The following is an 18406-nucleotide window of genomic DNA, read 5'->3' as shown; positions in this document are numbered from 1 at the left end:
ATATTTGTAAATTGGTGCATAGTATTGAGTGGTGTGTGTGTTTAATAAATGTACTCTTACTTTTATAAAGCAAAGTACAGACTGGACAATCAATTATTGAGTGTTATTTTTGTGCACCTGCAAATGGCGATTACTAGCCCACACCACCTCCCTTGAGTAAGCCTCAGACTGCTCTGCAACGCTACCCTCTGAGAGTCAGGCGCTACAATTGGGTGTTTGGTTCGCAGTGAAGGACAAATGTAGTCATGTTATTTGTGCAGGCCTCACAGATGCTGCCTTGTTTTCCAACATATATGGACCCCATACTATGATCTCTGAGATAAGCAGAAAAAGCTTTATTGACATTTTTTCTAGCTTTCTCAATCTGAGGAGAACATTGATTGGACCACTTCCATTTCTGTTTTTGGCATATGTTAGAGTAGACAAAGGCAGTTTGGGGGAAAAGCAACATCAATTCTGCAAAGGTGTCCTTCATTAGCATTTCCAGACCTACCCCGGTGAATGTGCCTAGGTCATTGCCACCACAGTGCACAATCATGAGGTCAGGGGGTTGGAAGTGCATAAAGGATTTAACCAATGACATCAATTGGTGCCACTTCAATCCTCTCTGTACAATCCATTTAATATCTACATTTTGTAAAGCTAGATCTTTGTCAATACCTCTGCTTTCAGCATACCTTTTCCACCAGAAAACATAGCTGTGCCCAACAATCAGGGCCGGACTGGGAACCAAAACCGGCCCTGGCAAAGTGCTCGGCCGGCCCCCCTGGGCTTGGGGGTGCCGCCGAGGTCTTTGCCAGGGCCGGTTTTCGGCCGATCTTGTTATAGGGCCGATTTTGCAGCTATGCTGCAAAAACGGCCCCCAGGGGCCCAAAACCGGCCCCCACCCTTGCGGCGCACCGGGGGATTGCCCGGTGCACGCTATGGCCAGTCCGGGCCTGCCAGCAATCCACACTGAAAGCATCTTGAAGGTAATCAGAAGATGTCTGTACCTGAGGCAGGCAGGTGGTAGAATGAAATCTATCTAAAATGGTGGACAAGATGCTGTTTTTAAGAAAGTAGAGATTTGATTGACTGTTTAAGAACACTCTACATTCGAATATAGGGTGCATTTTACTTTGTTTAGAAAGCATGTTTCTTATTGGTTATTTTGAAATGTTTGAAAGGTACAGCAGAAAGGATAAGGGCATGCTTTACAAAGCCAAGCACACCTGCTGTTGTCATTTGCAACATTGTGTGGTGAACTTGTGACCTGGCAGCTAAGTTGAATGGTGCATGACCTGTTGCTATGGAAACTGATATTAAGGAGAAGGGGTGAAGATGTCAGTTGAAAAATATTATTCTCTGTGACCAATGGAAAATCGTTTTTCAATTTGAAAAACACTGGGAAGCAATGTCATTTGTGGGTTATGTGTATATGTATTTAAAATTAGAGGGAATGTTTGCCATTACTGGTTTTAAACTGGAGAGTGCGCTGATCTACATTCTCTGTGACTACAAGAAAATCCTGACTGAGTGTGAGATTTTTCATTCAACAGATTTATTTAAAAGGTGAGTTATATTTTAAAGAGATTTATGTAATATAAATTTGACATTTTTATGAAACTTTGCTGGTTAAATTAACAGATATATATTGGGATAATTTTATTGTACTTAAAGTACTTAAAATAGTATGTGCACTAATATATAAATTATTAAGTGTCTTGACTGGTATAGTTGAATGATGCTTCTTATTTATTAATAATTGGTTTAATATGGATAAAGAATGTGTATTTTCAAAAAAGTTTATATAAGGTGCAGTTTATTAGGCATGCATATTTCTTCTCAGTAAAAAAGGTACAGTTTAATAAAATGGCAAAAGTATAGATAGTTTGGTAAAATGAGGTAGAACTGTGCTGTTTGCAAGATGATTATATAAGGTATTAATGATTACAATTCAGTTATAAGTTTGTACATTTTGAGTGGTTTTAGAAATCCTCATAAAAAAGGTGTTGTTGATTACTCTTCTTAATTAAGTCTGTTGAGAGGTACAGTTTGATGATGTTGCATATTTCTAGATTTAATTGGCAATATGTATTTCAAAAGAACACCACTGCATTTTACTCTTTCTGGTATGTAGCAGTTGTCTCCTTAAAGAGAACAGTATGTCATGAGTCACGTATTTGTTTAGATTACATTTATATAGTTGTAGATATATTTACTGAATTAATGAGAGGTACCTGATAGATTGCAGGAGTGCAAAGGTAGTGAATATGTGATTTTATAAGTGCATGAGAAGTGTTGTGGTTTTATAATGTCTGATTTCTTAGTTAGTATGTAGGTAAATTTGCACAATCTATACGGTCCCATTACCCCCTACGGCCTACTGATTTATTCCTGCAAAAATCCAAGTAGTAGCCATGTAGCTCAGTAATCACACTGTCACGCCCTGTCCACTCTTGCAATTATCCTGACAGAACCATGTCCTTATCTAATCTCTGTGCCAAAGCACAATCACTTATAAACTCACCCTACTGTCAACTACCAGCACTCTATCTACCCAGTCACTGTCTATGCACTTGTATAATGACTTAGGCATTAAGAGATACAGTGCTACAGTCAAATATGCATAATCTATGCAGTCCCCTAACCCCCTGCTGACTACTGATTCAGTCCTGCAATAATCCAGATAGTACTCACGCAGTGCCCCAATCACACTGTCACTCTCTCTCCACTCTTGCAATCATTCTTACAGAACCATGTCCTTATCTAATCTCTCTGCCGAAACACAAGCACTTATAAACTCACCCTACAGTCAACTACCAGCACTCTATCTACCCAGTCACTGTCTATGCACTTGTAGAATGACTCAGGCATTAACACACGCAGTGCTACAGTCAAATGTGCACAATCTATGCAGGCCCTTAACCCCCTATAGACTACTGATTCAGTCCTGCAATAATCTAGATAGTACTCATGCAGTGCCCCAATCACACTGTCTCTTTCTGTTCACTGTTGCAGTCATCCTTACAGAAACGTGCTCTTATCTAATCTTTTTTTTATTTTTTTTTATTTATAAGCATTTATTATTTAATGCAAGCAAGGTACAGCAATGTATAAAGAGAAAAAAAAAGCCAGTAATACAGTCCACAAATACACTTAATGGTACAGAAAAAAGAAAAAACCAAGTACATTACTTAGGTCAAGGTATCGTTAATCCAATTCTCTAAAGGACTCCAGAGTTCTTCACCCAACCTTCTCTTTTTCCTACTTTTAACACGATATATGGCCTTTTCCAAATTATACTTAGCAAGTAAACATGCTCTCCAGGTAGGAAAAGTGGGAGAGTCTGGGCTCAACCAGGCTTGAGTAATGCATGCCCTCCAAGTGGACATACAAATAAAAAGAAAATTTGTCTGTCCCACAGATAACTCAAATGGTGTCAGACCTATTATTATTAATTCTCCTGTCAAAATAATTGTCTGATCCGTCAATATTGTTAAAAATGTTTGGATTTCTGACAATACAGGAGACAAACGAGGGCATGCAAAAAACATATGGAGAGCGTCTGCTGCGTAAAGTCCGCATCGACTGCACAGTATACCTACAGTAGTTGACCATTTGCTAATTTTGGCTGGTGAATAGTATAGATCGAATAAAGCCATATAGTGCTGTGTACGTGATCTCCCAGTTATTAGTATTGTGTTGGCCAAATCTATTGATTCTTGGATTTTGGTATTTGTTAACCCCAATTTTTCATTCCATTTTTTTTGACATAGCAAAATATCATCAGGCAATGAGGCCAAAAGAAGATTATAATATGTGCCGATCTTTTTTTTAGTGAAAAGACTGTCTATAAGAGGGATCCTAGTCAGCCGTGTTCGGACTGACGGGCAAAGGGTATTAAAGAAACTATGTATCTGCACATATTTAAAATAATCATTACAGGTTAGGTTGTATTTGGTCTCTAACACTGAGAAGGGGGTTAACTGACCGTCCTCACAAAGATCGCCTATACAGTTGATACCTAAGTTACGCCAACGTGTCATGACTGTATCCTGAAAAATTGCAGGAAAGATATTAAATGACTTGAATGGTGTATACACCAAGATTTTGCCGATACCCATTTGCTTTTTAATTAGCCGCCAAGTACCGAAAGCCGCACTCAAAACCTTAAACTTTGTTTTTTTAAAATAACTAGGTTCAACAATTCTCAAAAAACTACCATGACAATCTGTACCCATTGCAAATTCGTAAATAGAAGGTGTGTGGCTAGCTGGAATACGTAATCGTGGCCCTATTATCAAAGGTGAAATAAACTGTAGCACTGCAGCAAGATAATAAAAAAGAAAATGTGGGATTCCCCAGCCTCCTCTTGATTTGGGAAGAATCATTTTTTTGTATGACCTACGATGACCTCTATACCCCCAAAGAAATCTTGCCGACATCCTTTCCAGCTGTTGAAAAAAAGTCAAGGGAAACGGTAGTGGGATTGTTCTGAACATATATAAAAATTTGGGTAAAATCCGCATTTTCAGAACGTTGCATCTGCCAAATAAAGATAAATGGAAATGATCAATACGTTCTAAAGATGACTGCGCTTTTTTAAGTATGGGCGTAAAATTAATTTCAGGAATGGCGCCAACTGGGGATGTAATTTTTATACCCAAATAAGTAGCAGCTGAGACTATATTTAGCTGTTCTGGGGGATTCGGTCCAACAAATAAACTTTGTGTTTTTTGTACGTTTAATCTATAGCCAGAAAAGTTACCAAATTGCAATGCAAGGTCTTGTATTATTGGCATTGCCCCCTTAATATCTGTTGTCAATACAACGATGTCATCTGCATATGCAAGGGCTCTATATATTGTGGCAGACACTTGAACTGGTTTTATGTCCTCTGTATTATTAAGTCTATTTAGAAAAATATCAATATATAGGGCAAAGAGAAGAGGTGAAACAGGACACCCCTGCCGAGTCCCGCGGTTTATACTGAAAGGCAAGGATTTCTTCCCAGCAATACTAATACAAGAAAAAGGGGCAGCATAGAGTGCTTTTAGGGCTGTAATCATTTTAGGGCCGAAGCCTTTTCGGATGAGAAGATCCCAGAGATATGGCCAGGCCACCCTGTCGAATGCCTTTTCGGCATCCAACAGGGTGATACCCAAATCTATGCTTGAAGCGTGGGCCCAGTCCATCAAAGCAATCACTCGTCTGACATGATCAGAGGTATCTCTATTAGGAATAAACCCGTTCTGGGAGTGTGAGACTAATGTGGAAATAACCCCCGAAAGGCGTGTTGCTAATAATTTAGAATAAATTTTGCTATCGGCATTTAAAAGAGATATAGGTCTATAAGAGGATGGTTGTAAGGGTGGTTTCTCCTTTTTAAGGAAAGCCATAATGATGGATTCACTCCAAGAGGGGGGTGTAAACCCTTTCTGTGCTTCCAAGCATGTTAAGAATAGTGCCTGCTTTAACACATGTCTGAAAATTTTATAGAATTCAAGAGGAATTCTGTCCGGTCCCATAGCCTTACCCGCAGGTAGAGAGAGAATAGCTACTTCTATCTCCTCCCAGGTTATATCTTTGTCTAATGAAGCTTTCAACATAGGCGACAGCCTGGAAAACTCATTATTGACGAGAAAATTTGAAAGTGATTCCGTTGAGTACGTGGTCACCTCCTCCATATACAAATTTTTGTAAAACAAACGAAACACCTCCAATATTTTGTCTGGCTGATCATACACCTGACCAGATTCATCCTGTATTTTATTTATAGTGTTTAAGCTGGCTTTTTGCCGAATTTTCTTTGCCAAAAGATGTCCAGACCTCTCGCCCATCTCATAAACCTGTGTTTTGAAAACAGCAAGTTGTTCTGCGAGTTTTGAGGCAAAATTTTCGTACAGCCGAGACTTAGATATAGCTAAAGTGGCATTTATTTTTTTGGTATCTAAGGAGTTCTTAATAGCATCCACTAGTGCTACCTCACAGTCCTGTATATCATTATAATAAGTTGTTAACTTACGCTGGTATTCCCTTTGCTTATTGATTGAATAAGATAGAGTTTCTCCTCTCACCCCTGGTTTGAAGGCATCCCATACCATCTGAACAGTCGTTGAACCCATATTAAGTTCAAAAAAATCCTTAATCCATCTTTCCATATGTGCAATGTAAGATGGATCTACTAACAACCTCCGTTCAAATGACCATGTTGTTGCTTTGCCAGATAATATAAAATCTGTTTTAAATTCTGTTACTATGGGATTATGGTCCGATATTATTTTTGGAAATATCTCATACTTACAGTTGGATATTAATATAGATGATATGAAAAAATAGTCCAACCGAACAAATTTTTTGTGGGGTGCCGAGAAGAAAGTATATCCCGGAAGAGTACTTCTTTTACTGAAGCCCACATCCTGAAGACTAAATTCGGAGACCAAACCATGTAATGCTTTAAAGATCTTCCTTTTTGAACCTGTATAGACTACTTCGTGAGTGATATCATAGTCAGGTTCCAAATGAATATTTAGATCCCTGCAGAGAAGAAGAGTAGAAGGCCAGTCAGTAAGCTCTACACTTAAAAAATTCAGCAGATCAGGATCGTCCGTATTTGGACCATACATGAAGCAAAGAGTCCACGAGGTACGCTCTACTACAATTTCGGCTATTACCCAACGACCATATTGGTCGGTCTTGATTCGTTTCAGAACAGCCTGATTTCTTCTACTAAGTATAGCTACCCCTTTGGTAGTAGTGCCTTGATTAGTGCAGCCGAGCACATACATGCCCAAGTCAGCCAGCCAAGCTCTATTGTCCCATTTAAGATGAGTTTCCTGTATGCAGAGGAAATCTAGTCTCATACTCTGGATTATTTGTGCACATATACCACGTTTCTTTTTATTATTAAGGCCACAGACGTTCCAAGAACATACTCTGATGCTAGTCATCGCGACAAGTTAGTATCTAAACAGTAGATTGTCATTTGACATATGGGATAGATTGAATACTGAAGAAAAATTGAACCATCAAAAAATAGAAATAGGTACAGGCATAGATCAGAAAGTCCTACAAAATCATGCTCACAGTAATTCGTAAAGTAACTAGAGCTGTCCTTGCTTGACCCCCCACAAAACACCGCAATCACCCACCACCCTTTGAACCCCCTCCCCCCACCCTTCCCAGCACCCACCCACACGGGGTATAGGGACTGAGTAGTCCCTAAAATGATGATGAAAAGAAGAGCTAGATGTAGCTCACCGCATGTTTCCATCTGCCTAGGGTATCACAAAAAAAAAGGGAGAACAGATGATAATGGTCTATATATCACCTAAGGTACGATCCTTCAAGAGTAAGGGAGAAGAAAAAAAAAAAAAGGAAGAGCAGACTTATTTCTCTATCCATCTCGTTGCATCGACCACCCTTCTGATTCTACTTAACCCTTGTATGCTTTGCACATATCTACTCAATTCATCTCTAAACAAAACATAAAATACATGATACCCATAATAATCACATGATGCCCCTAATATGCCAGATAATTGACTGTTGTGATGAAGACTTTATAATAACATCAAAGTGAATGTAAACAGTCTTTAGCAGTTTTCTCAGTAGTCAAAAAATATATTTTCTCCTTATTAACCACTTTAAGCTTTGAAGGGTTAAGTAAATAGGCCTGGGCGCCTTTGGCTTGGAAAAGGGGAATTAATTGGCGTAGCTGCCAACGTAGTTGAACTGTGGAGTGGCAGTAATCTGGTCGAACAAAAAAATCTAAATTTTTCCCCTTGCGTTTTCGATCTGGACGAGCCAGATTATATAGAGCCTCCCGTGCCAAAAAATTATTGAGAGTTATTAAAATAGCTCTAGGCATCGCTTTTGAGGCATCCCTAGCCTTCCTCTGCGAAAAAGGGAACCTATGTGCTCTTTGTATCTCGACTTCCCACTGCCACTGGGAAAGTTCAGGAAATGCTTCCACAAAGAGCTCGACTACAAACTGCCGCACATTTGTCCCTTCACTGGATTCGGGAATTCCAAGAATTCGCAAATTGTTGCGCCGAGACCTATTTTCCAAATCGGTCAATTTCCAGTTAATGTCATCCTTTAGCGTGTTGAAAGTGGAAAGTTGAGATTTCTGTTCTACTATGACGTCCTCAATAGCCGAAATTCTTCCTTCTGCTTCCAGGACTCTTGCAGATGTTTCATTGCAAGTTCTCACCACTCTCCTGAAGTTATTCTGGAGACGTCGGACTGCACCTTGTATCCGCAGATTCTCGGTTTTGGACTCCTCTCGATGTTGCAGCATGAGCTGGTATAGCATATTGAGTGTAACCTCTGGGTTAGTTTGATCAGCCATGGCGCCTGCCGAGGAGACTGCCAGATCTTGAGAAGCCGGAGAGGGTAGCGTTGATGTTGAAGCTACAGGAGCCCTACGTACTGTGTGTTCTCCCTCACCCCACTCCCTTCTATCAGACAAGGGGGTTTCGTTGCAGTCCTCCTCTTCCATAGACGACTCCTGATCCTGGTCCTGATCCTGATCCGCATCTTGGAGTGAGAGATTCAAGCTGGTATCATCTCCCCAGTCCTGTGCCTCTACATCCATACTCCCGAACTCCAATGCGTTGGAGAGGTCGGACATTGAGTAAAAATTGCCTGCTGAGTCAACAGATTCAATATCTTGGTTGGATTCTGTATTTGGGAGACCCTCTGAAGCAGTGGATGCGGGGTCCAGCAGCACATCAGGAGGTGCTAGAGAGGTGTCGGACGGAACCCCACCTAGGTCCGGGCGCTCACTCCCCAAACTGTCCCCCGACAGGGCCTCCAGTAAAGAAGCGGGTGAAGTCTCCCCTTTTTGCTCCGAGGTTTCAATGATAGTGTTACTATTATCGCTTGGCTTGACAGGTGGGTCAGATCTGTTAAGTACAGTAGTGAGAGAGGCAGTCTTGACAAGAGAGGAGCACCGGGACTGCACCAAGGTCACATCTTTAACTATTTTGAACATACCTGGAATTTTCGGGGAAGCGCCAGAACTACATGCCCCAGAATGCACCACTGCAGCTCCGGTTTGCTTGGGAATATCCCGCTGGTGTGGTATAAGCAAAGATCGTCGTCCGTTATAGTGGGCATCAAGTGAACCTTCATCCCCGTTTTCTCCACACATATTAGGTACTGAAGACTCTGGGGGAGTGACGGATAATGCCGCTCGTTCTGCAGCAGCGGTAGAGGCGTCCAACTTGGCTGCAAGGATATCTCTCTCAGAAGCTGTTTTCTGGGCTACAGCAGGAGTGGTGTGCGTCTTCGGCTTTGATTTTGCCTTCTTCGAGGCAGCAGAGCATTTCGGCGGCATTATGCAAGGAGCCGTGAGGAGGCGCGAGGAGACGCTGTCTCGGAGGTGCAACAAAGTAGCGTCCGGAACAAGTGAAACGCTGACTAAAGTCCGCGCTGGAAGGGGAGAGGTAAGAAAAGTTCTTCGGCGGTCCACTGAATCGTTCTGCTAGATAACACTTAGGTAGCAGCATGTATCGCCAGACGTGTTGAATAGCCAATTTCTGGTATAACTTGGAGCGGTTTTCTTAAGATTAACAGCGTATGGAAGCCATAAGCGGTGAGCACATCACAGCTGCTCTAGCGGACAGAAAGCTCGTCCGCCATCTTCCCCCGCTCTTATCTAATCTCTGTGCCAAAGCACAAGCACTTATAAACTCACCCTACTGTCAACTACCAGCACTCTATCTACCCAGTCACTGTGTATGCACTTGTAGAATGACTCTGCCATTAAGAGATACAGTGCTACAGTCAAATGTGCACAATCTATGCAGGCCTCTAACCCCCTGTAGACTACTGATTCAGTCCTACAATACTCCAGATAGTACTCATGCAGTGCCCCAATCACACTGTCACTCTCTGTCCACTCTTGCAATCATCCTGACAGAACCATGTCCTTATCTAATCTCTGTGCCGAAACACAAGCACTTTTTAAACTCATCCCACTCTCAAGTACCAGCACTCTATCTAGCTAGTCACTGTCCATGTACTTGTAGAATCATTGAGTCAGGCATTAAGAGATATAGTGCTACAGTCAAATGTGCTCAATGTATGCAGGCCCCTAACCCCCTATAGACTACTGATTCACTCCTGTGATAATATAGGTAGTACTCATGCAGTGGCCCTATCACACTATCACTCTCTGTTCACTGTTGCAATCATCCTTACAGAATCATGTCCTTATCTAATCTCTGTGCCAAAGCACAAGCACTTATAAGCTTACCCTAATGTCAACTACCAGCACTCTATCTACCCAGTCACTGTCTATGCACTTATAGAATGACTCAGGCATTAACACAGGCAGTGTTACAGTCAACTTTTCACAATCTATCCAGTCCCCTAACCCCATGCAGAGTACTGATTCACTTGTGCAATTACCGAAGTAGTAGCCATGTACAACGTTATATACAACATGTTTCTTTAGTAAGACAATAGTATATTTTATAAATTAATTTTATAATGTCATATATAAATTTTTGATTTTACAGATATTGTTCATCATCATTAAAAAAACTTACCATGACTAGAATAATGCAAAAGAAGAAACAAAAAAAGCAGTATTATTTGAAGAAAACAGAACAGCAAAAATTAGATGAACTACAACATGTGGGGAATAAGGAAAAGTCTTCTGGTAAGAGAAAAAAATAATTTGTTGAAAAACTTTCAAAGGCTTAAAACAGTGTGCACAATGTGGAACGTATAAAGAATGCTCCAACAACAAAGAAGAATAAAAAGAAAAAAGGAGAAGTTAATGGAAAAATGCATTCTGAAGAATCAATGTATGATAAAAGGAGAAAGAATCAGTTTGAAGAAATTAGAAAGAGAATGTTTTACAATAGAGTTGTTTTTAATTTGTTGAAAGATGTGAAGAAATATAAAAGAAGATCAGCATTTTATAAAAAGAAGAAACAGATTGAAACTATTGTTGAGAAGGCTTTTGAATTAAAAAGGAAATTATTCATTTTAGTTTTAAACAGAATTCGATCACTTGATAAGCCAATACATTTTATGAAGGCCAAAAGTAAGAAGGAGAGAGTAATTAACAGAAGTAACTTATGTGATATTTTTTTGGGTGAATGGAAACACAGTTCAAGTTCAGAGCCTTTTTTTAATGAAGAGAGTTATTTTCAAACCAATACATTGTTGCTTGCAGTTGTTACCAGTGGTCGAGCTTATGAGGTTAAAAATGGTTGTCCAATTGAGCAAGAGAAGATCGTTCCCAGAAATATAGAAGAAGTGGTAGCTGATGAAGTTCTAGGGAGACGTCCTAAAGCTCCTGTGTATACTTGGGATTGTTGTAGTATTTGTAGTATACAACAGGAATCTGTTGAAATTGTATGCAATTTCTTACGAGTCTATAGTAAAAAAAAGTGTTAAACAACAGATTAAGATGTTGCAAGGACTAGATCCTTGCAGAGTAAGATAAAATACTGGTTTGCAAGGTCATTCTCTGGCTTGTCTTTCAAGAAAAGTATGTTAAAGTGTTTTTCATCATTTTAGAATGTTAGCAGTACATCATTCTCAAATGCGGAAGTTTGTGAGAAGATTGTATTATGCTAAAAGTCCAGCACTAATTTTAAATGACTTAAACAGTGCTCTTTTGCATGGAACAATATCAGATGTTACAAAAGTTTGTGATGAAATAGAGTTTTGTTACTTTGGTCCTGAAGAAGAGAGTGGACAAAGTGAGACATTGATAGAAGTAGATGTTGAAGAAAATGTGGAAAATAGTAGTACAGAGAAGTTTGAAGAACAAATTACAAAGTGTAAGGTAATTTTGTGTGAAAGGCCAAATTACACTTGTATTTGTTGCCGACGAACTCACTATAGAAATCAGACTAGGACTGTTGATCCATATTTAAAAAGTGAAAGAGAAAATAATGATAAATGGAAGGAATACAGGGATACATATAAGATCTCACACCCTGCAACAAAGGAGAGGAAGGTGCAGCAATTACAAGGCACGTACATTGTCCCAAAGTGAACCTTTCCAACATACAAATACATTGTGCAATAGAACAGATCATGCTGACTGCGCGCACCATTTCGTAGTACCCGCACACGTGGAGTGCGGAATCTTCAATTCACACAGGTGTAAGCACGGTAGATGAGGGCCGAGTACCTAAGAGAAACGCACCTGAAGTCCACAGAGAAGCTGCCTTTAAAAGTTTGGGGAAATAGATACCTGAGCTTGCGGCTTACTAGCCCCCCCAAAAAACAAAACAAAAAAACAAGAACAAGCAGCGCTCCACAGTGAACAGGCCTGCGCATCAAATCAGACACAAGCACTGCAGAGGCTAAGCCACCAACAATCGAGTAGCCGTAATCACGGACATATAAAGCCACGAAAGACCCATTGTTATCAGTTGCAAAAACGAAAGCAGGAGTTATTGAAAGGGCGCTAAGCACACACCGTCAGTGCAATCCCATCACATTGTAGATCAGCGCACAGTAAGCGAGTGAAACTACTCATCATAACATTGTGCTCATGTGCTATCATAAGCTGCAAAAAATGGGCAAGACAGACGGCAAACAAGCCAAGTTGCCATTTGAAGCACGCAAAATGCCAAGAGGACAAACAATGGACTCAGAACCGGAAGTTGGAGATCAAACAACACATAACCTGGAAGATATGGACCCAAAAGCGCTGTTAATAACGATGAAAAGCAGCCTCTCATCAATTGAAGCTAATATGGACGGGATATGCACCAGGATGGATTTCATCACGCAGAAGTTGGAAAAACACGACAGGTAGCTGGGAGAAGCAGAAAACAGAATATCCACGCTGGAAGGCGATCATGTGCAAATTACAGGGCAAATTGTGGAAATTGCGGAAATGGATAAACTGCTTAAGGTGATCGCTGCCAAAAATGAGTACCTTGAAGCACGTTCTAGACGAAGCAACATAAGAGTCCTTGGAATTCCAGAATCCGCGAACAATGGAAGAATACATAGAAAGAGTGCTAATCACATGTTTTGGTAGAGAAAGTTTTTCCTATATATTGATCGTTGAAAGAGCACATAGGACACTAGCACCAAAATCCCCACCTGGTGCACCACCAAGACCAATAGTCGCAAAGATACTACATTACATGGATAGTGATGCGGCGCTGAGAAAGGCCAGAGAAGTAAAGTCAGTAATATTTGAAAACAACACAGTGTCAATATACCCCGATTTTACATTAGCGGTTCAAGAAGCGAGGAAGAAATTCTTGCAGGTAAAGAAAAAATTGCAACAGGGGGTGTAGAATACGCAATGATGTATCCTGCTAGATTACGATCAACATACCAAGGTAAACAACACTTCTGTAACACTCCACAACAGGCAGTGGAATTCCTCAGAAATACTGTAAGGCAGGCCAAATGAATGGAACACTCACCCACGACTAGCAGAGACTAGTCTCGTCGCCCAGCCATGAAGAGGAGTTATAGTCATAAATAACTGAATGTACGAGAGACAGCTAAACGGATTAGCAATAGTAAAAATGAATGGATGTGCTGACTTCTGGCACGACACGAACATCCACAGTTGGCACTGAACCTTCACCTCAGATAATCGCTGGCCAAAAGATAGGAGCACAACATAAATGGACATCAAAAGGATTAAATAGGGAACAAAAGCCACCAGACACTGAGTTAACTTCTCCCGGGCACCCTCCTGTGTAGCGTTAGCCGGACAGGAGGCTATGCTTCGCCCCTTGGAAAACACTCCACAGAGGGAGCTCCCCATATCCCTCTTTCTGTGGAGGAAGATAATTGTTAGTTCTAACCACCCTAATGTTGAGGGTTTGTTATCCGTTTTAGTTGTAAGCTGTATAATTAATGCGAAAGATGCAAACTGATCTATGGGAAGGCTAATTTCCCTACTTTACTATAGCCACCAAATAATCAAAATACAAGCTGAGCATGCAGAATTGTATATACGCCGAAAATGTTATAGGACAAATGTTGATAAAACAGACTTACATGGTTAATATTAATGTTAATGTTAATGTTAGTGGCATTTTTTACAGCACTAACTGTTACCCGGAGGTGTCCTGGCGCTGTGTAAAGTCCTGCAGAGCCTAAAACGAAGAGAGCATTGTTGGATTTAGACAGTAAAAAGCCATGTTTTTAAAGCCTTCCTAAAGGCAAGTAGATTGGTCATGCATCTAAGTTGCAGCGGGAGACCATTCCATGCCTTGGCTGTGCCGGCCACAAAACTTCTGCCACCCCAGCTAGCTTTTTTTAAAAAGGGCACCGACACCAATCTTGCTTCTGAGGATCGCAATGGTCTTTTTGGTGCATACCAATGAAATCGCTATTTTAGGTAGTCTGGCCCAGAACCCTGAAGGGCTTTGTAGACCAAGCATAGGGCCTTAAACTGGACGCGCTTCTTAACGGGCAACCAGGGGGAGACTTCTGATCTCAGCTGAGATTGAGGCGTGTTTTGGTGTACCGGTGAGCAGTCTGGCAGCTGCATTCTGCAAAAGTTGTAATTTGTTCATAAGCCCTTCTTGGAAATTGATGTAGAGACTATTACAGTAATCTAGCTTGGACATGGTTAAGGCAGTGATAACTGTTTGTTGACTGTCTTTGGGTAAGAAAGGCATTATTTTCTTACAGGATCTAAGAATATACGATGTGGATGAAGCCACCGCATTCACTTGATCCCTGAAACTGAGTTTATTGTCTATCCAGACTCCCAGATGTTTTACCTTCTTGATAGGACTAGGGAGAGGACCCAATGTATCCAGCCACAAAGCAGGGGTCCTGAAATTATGGTCATTACCAAACAACACAACCTCTGTTTTACTGGAGTTAAGTTTGAGGCAATTTTGGGCCATCCAGATTTCCACAGCTGTCATGCAATCATGGGATGCCGTTCCCAACATCCTTCCTGGCCGCAGCAATACCACAATTTGGGTGTCGTCCGTGTAAGATGTCAAACTAAAGCCAAACAATTCAATCAGGGGAGCCAGCAAGGATACATAAATGTTAAAAAGTGTCGGGCTCATAGATGACCCCTGAGGGACTCCACAGGCAGAGAATTAGCCGATAGAGACAGTTTGTATTCCATTCGATAAAAAGGATTTAAGTAGTTTCCAGGCAGTGCCCTGGACACCAATCTCTTGCAGCCGGTCCATCAACAAAATATGATGGACCGTATCAAAGGCCGCTGAGAGATCCAACATAATCATTGCGACTTTTCCTCCCTGGTCAAGTATAGCCCTGATCTCTTCTGTGGACTTAAGAAGTGCAGACTCCGTGCTGTGCCCCCCTATGAAACCATACTGGGTAGGGTCCAGCACCCGAGAATCGTGCAAAAACAGACTAAGTTGTGCATTCATGTTTTTCTCTTTGATTTTTCGCAGGAAGTGGGAGTCTAGAGATAGGTATAAAGTTATTGGAATCTTTAGGATCCAGATTTGTTTTTTTGAGCAGGGGCAATATGGATGCACTTTTCCAGTTTTTGGAAAAATACCCTTCAGAAACATAGCATTTATGATGGAAGTCAATGCTAGTGTGACTGGCTTGGGTGCTAATTTTAAGTATAGAAACCGGGCATGGGTCGTACGGGGAGCCCAATTTCGCTGTCATAAGAAGATTAAGAGTATCTGTATCTGTGAATGGGGCAAATTAATCAAACTGTGATGCGGAGCTGTTTCCTGACTTAAGACTTTCAGTATGGTCAGAAATTGTTTTAGTTGTTAAATCAGTAAAAGTGGAAAAGATGGCAATGTTGGGGGGGAGGGTACATTGCACGGCAAGTTGGGATGGCCATTGTGGGAGGGGGGGTCGAGGGATGGCGAAAGACAACAGCAGATGCAGAGAACGCAGTGATACGGCATTTACAAAAATTGGGCTTAAGCACACACAAAAGAGCGGATTGCATGGATGTCACAATACAGAGTAATGTTGAACAATAGAGATCAAGTAGACAAATCTGTGGGCATAGGATTCCTAACTTAGAATGTAAGAGGGTTAGGGGATTGTCGGAAGAGACGACATCCATTAGCGTACATGGATAGACATCATGTGAATATCACCATGATCCAGGAAACACACAAAAATCCGTCTAGCACGATCTTATTTGCCACACGGTGGGCATCATATAGATTTTTCTCCTCCTATTCAGCATATGCAAGAGGTACGGCTATACTGATTGAAAAAAATACACCATATGTAGCAGAAGGTTCATTAAGCGACCCGCAGGGGTGGTATTGTATTGCCTGGGGCAGGATGGCCTCGCAATCCATCACATTGGTAAACAGTTATGTTTCTAATATTGATGATGAATACTTTTGTATTAAAGTCTGAGGACTGATAGTTAATATAGGCTCCACACACATAACATGGCAGTTACCTAGCACTGCTTTATTAGACTCCGCCTTCAAAGAGGAGCTGGAGCGGGAACTTGAAGAGTTTTTCCAAAACAACATTGAATCGGTCCCGCTATTAACAACAGTTTGGGAGGAATTAAAATTTACAGTCAGAGGGATATTTATGTCTAAGGCTGGACGCATATTAAAAGATATCCGAAAAACCTTGTCTCAGTAGGAAGTTAAATTACAAGTGGAAGAAAGACCGCAGCAGACAAACAAGTCAAGTGTTAATTTGGCAAATATAAGAGAAATGCTTACAGAATATCAAGACAGAGTGGAACGAGAGCGTCCATTCTGTGGTAAATATTACAAAGTCAGGAGGTATGGCGAAGGGGAAAGGCCAGGGAAGGCTTTAGCGAAGCTCACACGCCCCGCGAAATCTGCAAACTTTATATTAGAAATAATAAATGAGGAAGGCAAAGAGTGCAAAGACACATCAGACATTATTGACACTTTCACTGCACACTAAACAGCACTAAATACTTCGCATAAATCGAAACAAGCAGAAACAGGGATGAATCTGGCAAAGATAGAACTTGCCTGGTTAAGCAATGCACAGAGGGAATTCTGGTAGCTGAGGTAGAAGAAGAGGAGATTAGAGTAGCCATAATGCAAATGGGTAATAGAAAGGCACCAGGGCCCAATGGTCTCACGACTGAATTTTACAAAACACACATTGACATCTTAGCTCCATTTCTAAAATAAATGTATGAAGAGGCTACGCAAACAGGATTATTTCTGAAATCAATGCGAGAGGCGCTTATAGTCTTGCTCCTAAAACCAGGCAAGGCACCAAACAGCACAGATTCGTACAGACCACTATCACTCATCAATTGTGACGCCAAAATATTAGCCAAAGTGTTAGCTAATCGGTTAAGCCTGTTACTCGACAAACTGATTTGCCCGGACCAGGCAGGGTTCATGCCAGGGAGGGCTACCTCTCATAACTTACGCACTCTCTTATCAATTATGTAGGATATAGACCAAGAGGAAAAGGCAGTGGCAGTACAAAAGCATTTGATTCCCTTGAGTGGGAATATTTATTTTCAGTATTGATACACATGCGGTTCCCGCCGGGATATCTGGCTTGGGCGAAGCTATTATAAATAATCCTAGAGCCTCACTGATGGTGAACGGAGTACACACTTCAGCCTATGAAATATCTAGAGGCACGAGGCAGGGATGTCCCCTATCGCCCCCGCCCCTGCTGTTTGTGATAGCAATGGAGCCGCTGGTGGCCATGCTCTGGCAATATCATAAATCGCACGCACTGGACTACCCCACCAGGCCGGTGCTGGTCTCTCTATATGCGGACGACATTATGCTGTATGTACGGGAATCAGAAACGGGGTTAAATGGGATCATCCATGAAATTATCAAGTTTGGAGCATACTCCGGCATAATGATAAATTGGGGAAAGTCCCAGATTTTTCCGCTAACTCAGTGTACGCGGAAATGCCCACTGGAGTTCCCACTACCGTGGTGTGAAACAGAACTCCGATACTTGGGGATAAATATCACTAAAGACAGAGAAGAGTTAATGAGAGCTAAGTATGGCAAAGTCCTAAATTCAATAGAAGAGGTTATCACCAGATGGATTGCGATGCCGCTGCCGCTAGCAAGGCGCATAGCGCGAATGAAGATGGTAATACTTCCAAAATTTTTATATTTATTCATCAATATACCTTATGCACCGGGCCGCCCCTTTTTTGTGTGGCTTAAAAGTCAACTAATTAGACTAGCATGGGGGGGAAACAGACCCGTATTAAATGGAGTATCCTTATATTGCCCTTTGCGCAAGGAGTCTTTGAAACACCAGAACCCTAACTATACGATCTCAGTGCGCCATCCCATTACGCTGCCTAACGGTTCAGGCCACCTCCATTTATGACGCACCTTGCGGTAGAGCAAGGATACATGTCACCCACCCCTATGGCCGGGTTTCTTGGAACAGAGAGACAGGCAGCAACTATGCCTGGAAAAACATTGTGAAGAAATCACAAGCCCCAATGATGTAC

This window comes from Triturus cristatus, chromosome 11 (genome assembly GCF_964204655.1).
Source record: "Triturus cristatus chromosome 11, aTriCri1.1, whole genome shotgun sequence".
In the NCBI taxonomy this organism is placed as follows: Eukaryota; Metazoa; Chordata; class Amphibia; order Caudata; family Salamandridae; genus Triturus; species Triturus cristatus.
The sequence above is the reverse complement of the archived record's forward strand: the minus strand, read 5'-3'. Positions refer to the sequence as shown.